The sequence below is a fragment of the Microcebus murinus genome, chromosome 2 (assembly GCF_040939455.1).
Source record: "Microcebus murinus isolate Inina chromosome 2, M.murinus_Inina_mat1.0, whole genome shotgun sequence".
In the NCBI taxonomy this organism is placed as follows: Eukaryota; Metazoa; Chordata; class Mammalia; order Primates; family Cheirogaleidae; genus Microcebus; species Microcebus murinus.
Genome location: NC_134105.1, coordinates 106,424,566 through 106,441,186, shown reverse-complemented (window position 1 = coordinate 106,441,186; position 16,621 = coordinate 106,424,566). Strand labels below are relative to the sequence as shown.

Sequence of the window (16,621 nt, the reverse complement as noted above, 5' to 3'; positions counted from 1 at the left end):
ATATAGTTTACTATAGCACCTGTATTTCCACTGCAATGTTCTACTAACAAATAGATATATTTTTCTTCTATGGAGCCTCTTTCTGTTTGTCATTTAGGTTGACATTCTGCACATATTTGGCACAGACTTACTGACATCCTGTTAAGGCTGAAACCAAGGTGTCTCCATCTATCTTCCTTCCCTCAGGCACAACTCAGTTTCTGACACGGTCTTTGGTAACACTAAGTATTCTCTTCTGGTGAAACAAATTCGACTGAATTACTGTTGTCATATTTTAGGCTTAACTTGTTTAAAAATTTGGTGACTGTGGGGCCAGTGTTTTGATAGACTTTTGTGCCCAGCTAACTCCTTTGGATTATTTCTAAAAATAAGGAACATTGAAGACTTAGTTTACATCAATTCCACTCTGGAAGTTTTATGAGAACTCACTCATTTTAATGGAAAATAACCCAGGTTCTCTACCAGCTTTTCCTGAATTCTGTATTGGATGTTCTACCAAAAAAAGAAGGCTTATGAAGAAAAAAAAATAATGTTCGTGTCAATGACAGCTAATGTTAAGTCTCAGCTACTGTCTATTCCTGAAACCCAAAGAGTGAATTAGATTCTATCACATCTTGGAGTCTTAGAATATTGTTAAGAGAGAGATACTTTGAAATTTGGAGAGCTATTCTGGACTTTCCCATTAGGCAGCAATAATTTTAGAAGAAGACTAATCTTATTAATATTGTGAATCATTATTTCCAAGAACAGAGAATGCCACGTTACCCATTTTTAACCTTCTTATCTGCATAATAGAATCAGTTGGGGGTACACCCAAACATTTGAAATTATTTTCCAACATATTTCTGTATGATATAAAGATCTACTCAAACCTGTAATTTTTTTCCTAATTGGAGAAAATTTAAAAATCATCCTTAAAACAGCATATTGGTTAAAGTCCAAATTTTTCAGTCTGTGAATTCTAAACATATTGTCAAAATTTGTGACATATAAAGAGAAGATAGGAGATGACATCTCATAACAAACATCTCTGAATTTTGGGTATAAAAAATGACAGCCTCCTTGCCCTCTTATTAATGCCTTATGTGGTGATAGGAAGGTATAACTGTAGACAGAGCTTGTGAGATATTGCAGAGAATAACGCTCTACTGCTTATAGAAACTTATCCAAAAAGTTATCTTTGACTAAATCTGGAGGTACATACAGAACAGCTCCTAAAGTTCTGCTTGTTTCATAAACATTTGTTAATCAAAACTCCAAAAATCAAGAGCTACTAAAGAGAAAGTCATATACCAATAGCAAATGCCATTTGCTCCTCAATAATTGCTATAGTGTAAGATAATTTTGTATGGCTTTTAAAGAGCAACATTTACGATATGTGATTCTGGGATTTAGGTCTATAGTTGTAAGGTACACATGGTATTTTAAATGCTTTCCTTCATGTAAGTGAATATCAACACACACACAAACACACACACACAGAGCCAGTTTACAATGTAGAGTAAAAGACATCAGGAAAGGAGAGTGAGATAAGAAAGAAGAGAACATTGGGAAGAGGCCATGACAGAGGGCCAGAGAAGACAGGGCAGCAAAGAGGGAGAAAGGCTGACTTCCGTGGATAAACCAAAATGCTCCTTCTAGGTTAAAGCACACTGGAAGGTAAGCAATTGTTCAATATCACTGTCTTATTTTACAGACATAGGAATAACGGCCATGGAAGGTGAAAAGACCTTTCAGAATCACATGGGGGCTTTTCCAAGGTGGTCTGAAAGACGCAGAGGACACAGAAAGTGTCAAGTGGAACTCAGGGAAGTAAGAGAAAGTCTAGAAGTCAGGGCTGGAGGGGAACCAGTGGTGGGTATAAGGCTCAGGGTTATGAGAGGCACATTTTTTTCTCTAAAATGCATTCTGGATGAGGAAGACATTTGTCTGTTGGAAGAGAGGAAGTCACTACAAGCTACTGAGAAAAACATTTGCTAAAATCAAAGACTGAACACCAGCTCTGTGAGTCACAAGCTCCATCTCCCAGTGAAATGCTACTTCTGCCATTTCAATTGTTAGCAGTTCTCTTCCCAGGTGGTGACAGTGAGGACGGTAAGAGTCACTCTGGCAGCTCCCAGCACTGATGCTGGGTATTGGATACAAGCATGCTACACTCACCCAGGTGCACTTGGGCATGAGGGGTCTGAGCCCTGCTGTCTCCAGCCCTCTTCTGCCTTTCTGGGTATTAGGGCTGGATCCTGAGACACTGGGGCAGTCCAATGTGTCAGGCTTTATGTGTTCTTCAGAAACAAGGTTCTTGTTCTCCAGATCTTTTCTAGTTCCATTCTCTCTCACTCCCTCCTGCTTCTCCCTTTCTCTTCACAGTCTTGTTCTTCTACTCTTCACAGCCTTCCAGGGACCAACCTCTTTCCATCTCATCCAGATCTCATCCTTTCCCAACAGCACCTGGGCATGCAATCAAGGTTCAGGCTGGTTGGATGACTTGCAGATTCATGGCTGGAACAGTGACTCGGGCACAGCAATACTCCTAAAGCCCTGGCCCAAGGGCAACTTCAGTGATGAGGAGTTTGCTGAGCTGGAGGAACTTTTCCAAGTCTATTCATATAGATTTACTCAAGAAATACAGGGATGTGCCAGTAAATTCCAGGTGAAATGTGAGTCCAGTCCCCTGAATTGCAAAGATTCCCAAGAAAATTTTTCTCTCTCTTTTTGCAGGATGCTAATCCCTCTGATCCTTCTCCCTTCCTTTCTGCTTTACTCGCATACATGCACACAGTCTTCTAGAACAGTATCTCACTGACTCCACACCTCCACACTGTATTCCAGATTCTGGCGGCTTCTGACTCTTCTCTAAGAGATTATGGCTCCCCGTTGGTAATCAACTCCTGCTTTGTTTTATGTGGACCTTGCTCCTCAAGGGCTCTTACGTCTACACTGTACCTGAGTGACCTACAGTGTGACTTCCTTTTCTGATCTGTCTCTTCAGTCATCTCCTCTCTACATCCCTTTTTGCTGTGGTCCTCTGGCTCATGCTGAAATGCTACTCTTTGGATTGCGTCACGCTCTGCCTCCCCTCGCCCTCACTTTTACCATATCCCCATTCATGACCTGAACAGCTTTCCCAATGCTCTTTTCTGAAAATCTCTACATACTGCTATTTGGGTTTGGTTCATTATTTCACATCCAAGACATTTAACACTCCCCCTGCCAAATCTAAAATCCTAGGTTCTTTTTTCATGCCTTCATTTCTTACTTATGTTTAATAGCTTCTTCTATATTTTCCTCTGACTTAGGCCCCTTTGAGATCCAGGGCATAGCAGGCTGTGAGCTACAATCTGGAGGTTCCATAGACAGCTTCTTGAGGGGAGCTTTAGGAGGATTGGATTTCCTGAGCACTGAGAATGATATGCGTGTGTCCTCCCCAGAGGGTGGCAAAAAAAGACACAGCAATTCTGCAGAAGCATCATGAAATATCAATATATCATTTGTCCTGTGAAGAAGCTCTTCTTCAAGACCTGCCCCTGATATCTCTTGAGCATCTTCGATGCAGGAAAGGCAGAGCTGCAAAGGCAAGGTTAGCCCTGCTCTCTGTTTCACCTCCCATCACCTCCTCTAAGCTCATGAATAGGAAGTGAGGACAATGGCATTCCAAATAGGAGTTTCCATCCTCCTTTTTGTTGGCAATGTAATAAAAATGTCTCTTTCCTTCTCCCTCATACCACTTGTCCTCGTTCTTCTGATTCAGCGTTGTGGACAAGTGGCAACACTTTCAATAACAAATTTGCCATCCCTGGTTTGGGCCATGGCTTCCAGGTAGAATGGTACCCTGCTACTCCTGGAAGGGGCAGGGAGCAGCTCCAGGTCAAGCCAAGGGTGGGAGCTTTGCCTTTTGGGGTAAGAAAGAAAGGTATTTCTATGCATGTGCTGGGATGCCATTAGCTCCGAGAAGCTCCATTTCTTCCTTTCCAGATGGATGCACCTCCAACCAACCTGAACTCTGATTTGAGGAGACAGAAACAGGTTTGGGAAGCATCATGACAGCCACAGCCATTTGTAACTAAAGTCCCCCAGGGACACCGATAACCTGTTTCCACCCATTTGTGAAGGGTTTTTAGACCTCCCTGTTAGTTTAGAAGTGCTGTTTACAGATGGAAATGTAGCACTTTAGTAGGGCTTGGGGACCTGGTTTGGATTGAGTTCATTTGCACTTCCCAGGGAACCAGGGCCAGTTGGGAGATGTTGTTTCTCTTGTCTGAGAGAAATCGGTTCTCGTTTGTCCCCTTGGATTAGGAGATGCTGATTCTCAATTGAGAATTTGGTTCTCATTTGTGGTTCCCATTTGTTTGGCAGTGGCATTTTGTGTTGGGGATTCTCTGTACTGCCTGCGTTTGTTTGTAAAGTTTTCTTGCAACATAGGAAAGTTCTCTCTAAAAGTCCCTTGGGAAAAATTTTAGCTGAACGGTTAACTTATAGGTGTGAATTTACATCTAAGGAAACTGGCTTTATCATAATCCAACGTATGTGCTGGAGTGTGGAAAGAACTGGCTGTTAAAACGCAATCTGAAATTGTACTGTCTCATAACTGAAATTATTTTGTCAAAAGTCAGGTAAATGGGACAAGAACGCATGTGTGTTGGGTTACTGGATAGAAAATGTTCGATTCCCTTGTTTGATTCGAAGTGGGAAACTTTATATTTAATGGCCTAATCGAAGTTAAAGGTCTGGGATACGGTTAATGGAATAAGAAAAAGACCACCCCCCGCCCCCTTACTGGCGGTGAGTGGGATAGTCAGGATACAGCCGGCCCAAATCAGTTCTGTGTCCACTGCTTGTCTCCAGTGGGGCAAAGCGCACTGTGGGACCACAGCCCTGGAGGTGGAGGTGGACCCCTCGGGAAAGGGGACCGAGGAGTGTGGCCTGCCACTGGCCTGGCAGGGGAGAAGGTGGGGAGGCAGCACCTGTGGCTCCCACTCCCAGCTCCCAGGTGCACTGACTTCCTGAGAGAAGGTCAGGAGGAGTGGCCCTGGTGCCCATCACTGATCTGCAGGTGCAGGAAGGCACGGCAGGCTCTGATATGCCCCTGCCGGAGGCCTGCAGCTGGTCCGAGAAACACACCCTGCACCGGGAGGCTGGAGTCCAGCCCAGGGCTACTAAGCATGCCACAGGCCCCAGATGTCTTGACACCAGATGTCTTGTCTGCTGCCTGTCACCACCCCGTAGAACCAGCCTGTCTCAATGCAGTGGGGAGTGATCCCAGTAGTGCAGAGATCTGCCAGGAAATACAAACAAGTCTTTGTCAGTGGAACAGGATCCCAGTCTTAGGTCCCTGTCAGCTTTCTCTCACAGCCTGGTTATCCTCCTTAGGTCTTCCCCAGGCCCATCTAGCCTGGGGCCCCATGACAAACTTGTAGCCCTCATGAGACTCACAGCAAGCCTGAGCTTAGGGTTCCCCCTAGCGCTGAAATGGCTGCAGCAGTCCTGGACTCTAACAACATTCAGTCAGCTTACATTTCAGACGGGGCCAACCGAAGAAAAACAGGCCAGACTATGAAGTCTGGAATAAATACTAACTCTTCAATGCAGAGATATTAATGTACTCCAAAAGCATTAAAAATAATCAGGGAATTATTACCTCACCAAAAGACAAAAAAGACATCAATAATGGGCCCTACAGTGATGGAGATGTATGCCGTCTCAGACAAGGATTCCCAAATAGCTGTGCTAAATAAGCTCAGTGGACTTCAATAAAATGCAGAAAAAAACAATTCAGAAAGTTATGAGAGAACTTCAAAAAAGATTGAAATAATTTTCAAAATCACACAAAAATCCTAGAGATAAAAAATACAATGGATGAAATAAAAAATAGACAGCATCAACAGTAGACTTGATCAAATAGAAGACGGAATCAGTGAGATCAAAGGTGCACTATTTGAAAATACAGAGCCAAAGGAGAAAAAGAATAAAAAGGTATGAAGAAAGCTTACAGGATTTAAGGAATACTATCAAAAAAGTAAATATTTTGGTCATTGGAGTTCAAGAGGGGGCAGAGAAGACAAAGGGGTAGAAAATTTATGAAAAGATAATAACAGAAAACTTTCCATACTGGAGAAAGACATAAATATCCAAGTAAATGAAGGTCAAAGGACATCAATAAAATTCATTCCAAACAGAAGTAGCCCAAGACATACCTTTTAATTCTCAAAGGTCAAAACAAAGAATTATGAGAGCAGCAACAGAAAAGAAGCAAATAATATACAAGGGAATTTTGAAATGACAGGCAGCAGACATTTCGTCCAAACAGAAACCTAGAAATCTGCATTATTTACAAACTTCTCTCTCTTTTGGTACCACAGTCACCATATCATTTCTGTCCTTAATTTCCATAATCTGGCTTTTCCTCTCTGGCCTCAATGACACGTAGTCCTTCTTTCATCATGTGTGACATAGATCATGGCCACTATCCCTACCTGTATGTTGCAATCCATTTCTGTGCATCTCTCTGCCTTAGAGTTGTTACAAGAAATGAGAACCTGAGCATGTCAAAGTCATGCTTAAAATATTTCAACTGCTTGCATGAAAAAAAATAATCCAAACTCTTAAGTATGCCAATTCTATACACAAAGGTCTGTGCATATCAAACACCAAAAATGGAGAAAGAAGGGAGTGTAAGAAGTGAAACTGCGGCCAGATGTGGTGGCTCACACCTATAATCCCAGCACTTTGGGTGGCCAAGGCAGGAGGATCATTTGAGGCCAATTTGAGAAAAGCCTGGGCAAAGTAGCAAGATCCCATCTCAAAAAAAAACAAATTATTTGTACTAGTGAATACTTCTAAATATCAATACTAAAATCTGAAATTTATATAAAATTCAATGAAGAGAAAAGAAAGTGGTTAGTTAGGCTAACTGGACACACAAAATCCTAAAACAATTATCTGAGATGAGCGGGACTCACTATGATTAGAACCTGAGCTGGGGATCTCAGCTATCCTGGGGGAGCCCAGTGATCTTCCTCTATAACCAGACTTCCCCCAGTTCCCTCTCCTTACTCTGTCAGTGCACAGGCCATAGGCATCCTTGTGTCCACTTTTGCCAGGGCTTTTATCTGGCCACTCCCCCTATAGAGACAGCTCTCCCCAAAACTCAGACAACATACGCCCACCCCACACAGTCTCACACTCAGCTCTGCCATCCCCCTTTCCACCAGCAGAAACCTCACCCCTTCCATCTCGCTGTTAGAGAAAGCCCACAGCCTCCCAGAACCACATGTCCCTCACAGGACTTTCATTTCCCCTTAAGCTCTGATTCAAGTGACTCTCCTCCTTTCTGGCCTCCAGCAGCAGTTCCTGTTTCTAACATGTGTCCTCCTCCCTTTCCCATCTGAAACAACAGAAAGGTTTCAGCCTTAGAGCTAGGATTAACTCCTGGATGGACCACTTCCTAGAAGCAGTAATCCCCCCAATGTAAAATGACTGGATTGGAAGAACTTGATATTCTCTAACTCAATTTCAACATTAACATTCTTTGACTTGGCCTGTGCTCCTGTTCATTTCTCTCTCCCTAGGCTTTTCTTTCTCTTCTCTGCTTCCTTGTCCTCATTTGAGACCTAAAGGATTGCCTTATTACTTGATCCTTAGATTTTGCTGTGTAAATATATGAACTATAGTCAAGATATTTTTATTACAAGGTAGAAGAACAGGAAAAAATAAAACTACAAAACATATGGATATACTAGGTAATATTTTCAAAATTAGTATTTTTTAAAATAATATTTTAAAAATTATTTACACATGCATACATTGAACTCACAAGATAAGGAAATCTTAAAGAAGCAGAAGAGAAATAAAAATCTAGAGAGGGAAACAGAAGCTGACACTTGAGTTTCCCAGGACATTGTCACTGAGAGTTAGTTCCCAAGGGTTCTGACTACAGTATCCACATGGCTAATAAAGTAGTCTTAAGACCACCTAATAAAGGTGCAAGCTGAAAGGGAAACCTTCCACCACAATTTTGATAAAATTGGTCTTCGAAAAAACCCATACAATTGAACCAAAGATGACAAGGAATCTTGGAGGTCACCTTAGGCTCTGGGTAGAACTTTTTAATTATTCTTACAAAACATTTTAATCACAGGGTTGCCCTCATGCGAATGTGGAGTTAAAAAATATTCTACTTGTCTTAAAAAGCCCAATCCAAAAAAACTAACAATAAAGAGAAGTACCAAGCTGGTAATGGCGCTGTGTCACTCAGCAGAAGCAAACACAAAAGTGATTTCCAGGGATCTACAGCCAATGTAATCATCTTTTTCTGATGTAGAAAGTCTTTGCACAGTTTCAATATTCACAAATCTCAATTATCATGGTTCAGTTAAAAATCACAAATACTCGAACAACAGGGCACAAATTTCAGTTGCCACAGTATCTTAACTGCTAGTAATTGCATGCAGTACAAACTTCTACTAGCTTTTCAGTCCATGAATCACCATGGAAATACACATGCACATCATAATCAGTGAGCAATTACATCACACATCTCAAAGGTTGTCAGTGGCTATTAATCTTTTCTGTGCAAAGACAGCATAGCATGTAACATCTTACATGTATGGATAATAGAAAGTGGAAATTGGGCAACAAAGATTAAAATGTAGAAAAGAAAAGAGACAATGCTAGAAGTCAGATTTAAATTAAATATAAAAGAAGTTCCAGAAGAAATAGCTGACTATGGGAATGTTGATAATGACACTCTTTCAGAGACTTCTCAGTATAAAGCCAGAGGATTGGAATGAAGGCAAACTTATCAACCTAAACAGGAAAGTAGTCATTGTGAAAACAATGCAGGTGTCCCAATAAAGTGACAACAACCTAAAACTTGCCATTAGAAGAACTCTCAGGGATATTCCTCAAGAACAAAAACTCAAAGTATAAAATATTGGAAGCTGGTCCAAACCTAGAAAGGAGAATGAAAATTCACTAAGGCATAAAACAATACTCCATATGGTGAGAATAAGTCAAATACTATTTAAAACACTCCTGATAAGTTTTTACAGAGAAAATCTTAATTCTCGTTGTTTCTGATGTTTTAAATTACAGTATGCTAAGTAAATATTAGTTTTACTATGTTTTCACTTCTCTATATAGTTATAACCAACAGTAAGAGTTTTGGGTATTTTGACAAAAATTTCTGAAGGTTAGAGGGTGGTCATAATTTTCCCCACTATGTATTATTGAGAACCATGTATATGGGTAAGTTTTTCCATCCTGCACCAACATGCAAAGAAAAACTAACTATATGCTGTAGGATTTGGAGTCAAAGTCGAAAATCTACAGGTTGAGAGATATTAATGATGTCTTCTTATGGATATTATCCCTTCACTTTTATTTAAAGAATTTCTTAATCCTTTGAAACTTGCAAGGAATTATAAACATTGAATTGGAATTCCAATATCATTCTGCTTATGGTATTTATTTTACTTAAATATCATCTCAAACCAGTGCTAGGCACATCAATTTAGAAGTAAATACTTTAGAAAGTATGTACACTTTGGCTTATTTTCTAGAATCCATCATTTTATTAATATCTTCAAAATTTCTAAAGAAGTATTGCAGACTACCACAAACTAAATTCTTAGTAACAGGATGGTATCAGCTTAACTTCCTCATCATATATTTAACAATGGTTTTAATTTTATATTTGTATTTGCAATACAATCTAATGTTTTGTCAAGACTGAAAAGTAATACTTCTCGTGTGATATTTTTTAAAACCATTTGGAGATAAACTTTTATTATATCTTTTACTGCCAAAATTTTAAAAAGAAGGTGAATAGAGCAAGGAATATAGAAAACCTTAGAATTTTCTCAAGCATTTTTAGGTGTTGTCAATTATATTTTCCATGTGTGATGACATTTTCATATCCTTGAATCTTCAAATCATTTTTGTTCATATTCACGTTTTGTAACTTGTCTATTATGTGTGAAGCCACAATTTGTGCCTCAGAAATCTAAGTATCAACAGGTGTGGGCAACTTGATCCTATTTAGTGGGAGATGGCAACTGATGGCACTTCGCAGAAGTTACACACTCCTTTGGCTAGATTGTAATTGCGTGAAAAGACCAGATCAAAGAGTGGCTGAGAAAGGTAGCTTTTAGTCTATCCAGCTAATAATTGGGGGCTGATTTATTCTAGATAAGGAGAAGAACAGATTCTGGGAGACAGCCAGTGGTCTCTGCCACATAATCCCACTTAGCAAGCCATCTATCCATTTAGGTACATAGGTTCATAGTAGATAACCAATTTTACTTGAATGGGTAATCTGTAAATAATAGTTCAAGGACTGACAGTGCTTTTCTCAGACACTTTATACCCATATTAAGATTCACACCCATTTTAAATACTTTCCTGTCTAAAGTGGTATCTGGCATTCTCTCTGAAGGAGAACTGGGCATACATTCGGATGGAGGAAGTTAGAGATAGATGAACCAGTGCCTTTTTATCAGAACAAAGCCAAAATTATACATCAAGAAGAATCTAGGTGCTCCTTATGAGTGCTAGACCTTGAGTAGATCTCCAAAAGCCACAAGAAATGTTCAACTGCCAATTCCTGGAATGAAGCCCAGTTGGTCGTCATGGATTATTTTTGGGTAAGCACCTGAATTCGGTTTGCTAAGATTTTGTTTCGAATTTTTGCATCTATATTCATAAGGGATATTGGTCTATAGTTTTGTCTTTTTGTTGCGTCCTTTCCTAGTTTTGGTATCAGGGTGATGTTGGCTTCATAAGTCTCTTCATAAGTCTCACCCATAGGTTAACTGATTATGAAATCTGCTGCATTTAATAGATAATATAAAATAGTTTTACATAATGTATATGTTAGAACACATGAACCAAAATTGCTACTACTCAAAAATGAATCAAATTACCTCAATATTTAATTGATATTGATTGAATATCTAATTCTAATTGTACTTAGAATCTATTCATTTCTATAGAAAACATAAAATCTACTCTTGAGCTTACTGGAATATCAGAAAGCTGCTCTCCTGAACCAGATCCTGATGTGTTGTGTTGAAATACTATTTCCAATTTTTACCACAAGCTGACTTAAAGTGACTTAATAACTGACAAGCATACATGCACATAGAGGGAAGTAAAACTCAATGGAAATCAAGCAGTGAGGAGGGGGGTGAAGAAGGAGAGGATGGCAGAAAACCTACCTACAGGTGTAATGAACACTATCTATCTGGGTGACAGGCACACTTATAACCATGACTTAAACATTATAAAAGTAATCATGGAACCAAAAATATTCATACCCCATAGTACTTTGATATTAAAAAAGAGACTTATGAAGCCAACATCACCCTGATACCAAAACTAGGAAAGAACGCAACAAAAAGACAAAACTATAGACCAATATCCCTTATGAATATAGATGCAAAAATTTGAAATAAAATCTTAGCAAACCAAATTTAGGTGCTTATCCAAAAATAATCCATGACGAACAAGTGGGCTTCATTCCAGAGATGCAGGTATGGCTCAACTTACACAAATCTATAAATGTAATTCGCCACATAAACAGAAGCAAAAACAAAGACCATATGATCCTCTCAATAGACACAGAAAAAGCATTGCACAAAATTCAACACCCTTTTATGATAAGAACATTTAACAAAATAGGCATAGATGGGACTTATGTAAAAATTATAGAAGCTACATATGACAATCCCATAGCCGACGTGATACTACTGAATGGGTAAAAATTGAAAGCATTACCACTTAGAACTGGAACCAGATAAGGTTGCCCTCTATCACCACTTCTATTCAACATAGTGCTGGAAGTCCTAGCCAGAGCAATCAGACATGAGAAACAAATCAAGGGCATCCAAATGGGGATGGAAGAGTCAAACTATCACTCTTTGCTGATCTTATATCTAAAAAACTCCAAAGGTTCTGCCATGAGACTACTGGAATTGATAAACAAATTGAGCAAAGTCTCAGGTTATAATATCAATGTACAGAAATCAGTAGCATTCCTATACACCAACAACAGACAAATTGAGAACCAAATCAAAGACTCAATACCCTTCACAATAGCAACAACCAAAATAAAGTACATAGGAATATATTTAACTAAGGAGAGAAAAGACCTCTACAGGGAAAACTATGAAACATTGAGGAAAAAAATAGCAAAAGACGTAAATAGATGGAAAATCATACCATGTTCATGGGTCGGCAGAATCAAAATTGTTAAAATGCCTATACTACCCAAAGTTATCTACAGATTCAATGCAATCTGTATTAAAATATCAACATCATTTTTCACAGATCTACAAAATATAATTCTACACTTCATATGGAACCAAAGAAGACTCCGTATACCAAAACCAATCTTAAGCAAAAAGAACAAATTGGGAGGCATCAATTTATCAGGTTTCAAGTTAAACTACAAGGCTATAATAACAAAAACAACATAGTTAAGGCACAAGAACAGAGACATAGACAAATGGAACAGAATTGAAAACCAGATACAAAACCATCCTCATATAGCCATCTAATCTTTGACAAAACAGACAAAAATATACACTGGGGAAAAGAATACTTATTCAATAAATGGTGCTGGGAAAACTGGATAGCCACATGTAGAAGACTGAAACAGGATCTGTACCTTTTACCTCTCACAAAAATCTACTCACTGTGGATAACAGACCTAAATCTAAGGCATGAAACTATAAGAATTCTAGAAGAAAATGCTGGAAAAGCTCTTCTAGACATTGGCCTAGGCAAAGAATTTATAAGGAAGATCCCAAAGGTAATCACAGCAACAACAAGAATAAATAAATGGGACCTGATCAAATTAAAAAGCTTCTGCACAGCCAAGGAAACTATCATGAGGTCAAAAAGACAACCTACAGAATGGGAGAAAATATTTGCATGCTATACATCCTATAAAGAGCTGATAACTAGAATCTCTATGGATCTCAGGAAAATCAAGAAAAAAATCAAACAACCATATCAAAAAGTGGGCAACAGACATGAAGAGAAACTTTTCAAAAGAAGATAGACTAATGGCTAACAAACATGAAAAAGTCCTCAACAGCTCTAATCATTGGGGAAATACAAATCAAAACCACAATGAGATATCACATATCTCCAGTGAGAATGGTCTTTATCAAAAGGTCTCAAAACAATAACTGTTGGCTGGATGTGGAGAGATAGGAACACTCATACACTGCTGGTGGGACTGCAAAGTAGTGCAACCTCTGTGGAAAGTAATATGGAGATATCTCAGAGAAATACAAGTAGAAGTACCATTTGATCCAGCAATGCCATTACTGGGCATCTACCAAAAGAACAAAAGACATTCTATTAAAAAGACATTTGAACTCAAATATTTATAGCAGCACAATTCACAATTGCAAAGATGTGGAAACAACCCAAGTGCCTATCAATACATGAGTGGATTAATAAAGTGTGTTATATGTATACCATGGAGTTCTACTCAGCCACAAAAAAACAATGGTGATATAGCACCTCTTGTATTATCCTGGATAGAGCTGGAACCTATTCTACTAAGTGAAGTATCCCAAGAATGGAAAAAGAAACACCACATGTGCTCACCATCAAATTGGTTTTAACTTATCAATACTTAAGTGCACATATAGTAATAATATTCATAAGGTGTCAGGCAGATGGGAGGGGGGTTGGGAGGATGGGTATATACAACATAATGGATGCAGTGCACATCATCTGGGGGATGGACACACTTGAAGCTCTAACTTGGGTGGGGCAAGGGCAATATACATAAACCAAAAATTTGTATCCCATAATATGCTGAAATTAAAAAAAAATTAAAAATAAATAAATAAATAATTTAAAGTGATACTTAATAACAAGCAGACCTATGGACCTCATAAAATTTTCTGAAAGAAATTTTCTGAGAATATTCACTACATTAAACAGTTTCTCTGCTATGGGAACTGATGGGAGAAATTTTCTTGTGGCTTCAGGACCAGAACTATCTATATTCTCCTGAGGAAATTTGTATCTGTACCTTCTAGACATTGTGAGTATGTAAATGACTTTATCTTATTCATTTTATTGTTCTCTAATAATGACTGTATAGGGAGTGTAACATTACAGGTTTTAAAAAATTTACTCCATTCTTGTCTTCATTTTATTTTATTTGCCATATAATTCTCTGAACACTAGTCTTATATATTATTATTGACATATTTTAATATTATGTGCTTGCTTTTGTAAGTAATTTTAGAGACTTTATCATTTTATTCCATTTTTAATTTCAATAGATTTAGGAATACAAGTGGTTTTTGGTTACATGGATGAATTGCATAGTGGTAGTGTCTAGGTTTTTAGAGTACCTATCAAGAGAAGAGTGTGCATTGTACCCGTAAATAGTTTTTGTTCCATCACCTCATTTCCACCTTCCCCCTTTCTGAGTCTTCAATGTCCATCGTACCACTTACTATGCACCTGAGTACCCAAAGCTTAGTTCCCACTTACAAGTGAGAATATACAGTATTTGATTTTCCATCTCTGCATTACTTCACTTAGGATAATGGCCTTCAGTTCAATCCAAGTTGCTGGAAAAGACATTATTTTGTTCTTTTTTATGTATGAGTACTATTTCATGCTGTATATATACCACATTTTTATGCTGTATATATAACACATTTTCTTCTTTTTTTTTTTCCTTTATCCACTCATCAGTGGATGGGCACTTAGGTTAGTTCCATAACCTTGCAATTGTGAATTGTGTTGCAATAAAAATATGAATGCAAGTGTCTTTTGGATAAAATGACTTCTTTTCCTTTAGGTAGATAGCCAGCAGTAGGATTGCTGGTCTAATGGTAGGTCTACATTTATTTCTTTGAGGAATCTCCATACACCTTTCTGTAGAGGTCGTACTAATTCATGGTCCCACCAACAGTGTATATGTATTCCCTTTCCACTGCATCTGTGCCAATATCTATTGTTTTTGACTTTTTAATAATGGCCATTCTGACAGGGGTAAGGTAGTATCTCATGGTTTTAGTTAGCAGGCCACATGAACACTCAGGCTAAAGAGGAAAGAGGCCAGAAACCTGGGGAGGAATGACTGAGTCTGAAGCCAGAAATTACTGGCAGAAAATCAACAACAGACAACCATTCCAGGGACCCAGAACATGAGGGTACATTCAAGGGCCATGTGGAGATCAACATTTGCAGGCCCTGCACTGTATATTGGCGGGAAATCGTGATGGGTGCAACAAAGGAGGAAATAGGAAACAGAGGGAGATAGGAAAAAAAGGTCAGGAAGTTAGGATGATGGTCAGAATTTATACACTATCTTCCCCTTTGAAAGTTGGTTGGATACCCTGGGAAAATTATCAGCTTATAACAAGGAACTCACATTCAAACTGAAATTGACTGGCAAAAGCCTGTAATTCCCTGGCAAAACCAAGCAAGTACATTTGGAGCAGTCCCTGTAAGTTCTTCAGTGCCTCTTTGCTGCAATATCCCTGGGATCATGCATCCAGAAAGCAGATGGTTCCCATCTGCTATCCCAGGAGTGAGTCTGAAGCTCACCCAGCCAGCCTGGGCCCTGGGTGTGTGCCCAGCTATGGTTGGCAAAGGAGGAGATCTGGAGCATGCAAAAGTAGAGGGGCTCTTCTGCTGCTGGGTGATGGGATCTGAGAGCTTTGAAAACTGAGAGAGAGGGGAATGCAAAGTGGAAAGAGTGTAAAGTGATGAGATACAAAATGCCACAGGAAGAAGAGGAGCCTAGAAAGGAGAGGAAGGATGGATATAATTACTTCTATTCCAGTACCACTTTTCCCCTGGGGAAAATTCCTGTCTTTGATATTAGAGACAGAAACCAAGATTGTAGACAAGAATTCTGGGCCTGGAAGACAGATTCCAAGGGCACCCCAGAGCAGCACTGCTCCCTTTCTGAGGTCCTCCTCAGATTCCTCTCCACCTTTCCATGCCCTGCCCTAGGTATCCTCCCACCTGAGCTGTTCCTACCTGCTGTGCTCTCCCCGGGGCAACGAGGTTCCCTGAAGAGGAACAAGAGCAGGAATAGGTGCATCACTGGAGCTCTTTCAGGAGAACTGTGCCCCAGCAGGAGACATTCCCTCAGAATTCAGACATCAGCACCCCTCTCCACACTCTCTTCCATTATCATCTCACTTCTCTTTCCACATGCAGACAAATCTCTCCTTCTGTCCACGTCTCTATAAGAGAAGCCCCATTGCCTCCCTTTGCCACAGCCTCCCACGGGGTCTCTCACTTCCCCTCTATCTCTCCCACTGCCTGGCTTCCAGGTTTTCTCCCTGCTCTTGACTACATCCTCCCAACCTCCTCTATTGCACTAACTGCTAGAAAAGGAGTCTTGGTTAGAACAAAGTCTGTGTTCTGGCTGAAATATGTAGTAGCATTTGGCCTTGCAGAAATCAAATACACTTGGGTTGTAAATGTTGTCATCTATTTGAAGTGATGAAAGTGAGATGGTGGGACCAAGTAACCTGTTCAGCAGTCTCTGTGCTCCTGCCTCTCTGTGCCTTCTCCTCCACCAGTGTGCCATCTGGCCCCCTTTCTCCCTCTTCTGTTCTTGCTATTTTCC

The 16,621-nt window shown here is 39.5% G+C and overlaps 1 pseudogene; it reads left to right on the top strand.

Annotated features, from left to right (window-relative positions):
• The first annotated feature begins 2,033 nt into the window (after positions 1–2,033).
• On the top strand, positions 2,034–5,004 carry LOC105862416 (T-cell surface glycoprotein CD1b-like; annotated as a pseudogene).
• Positions 5,005–16,621: the final 11,617 nt, after the last annotated feature.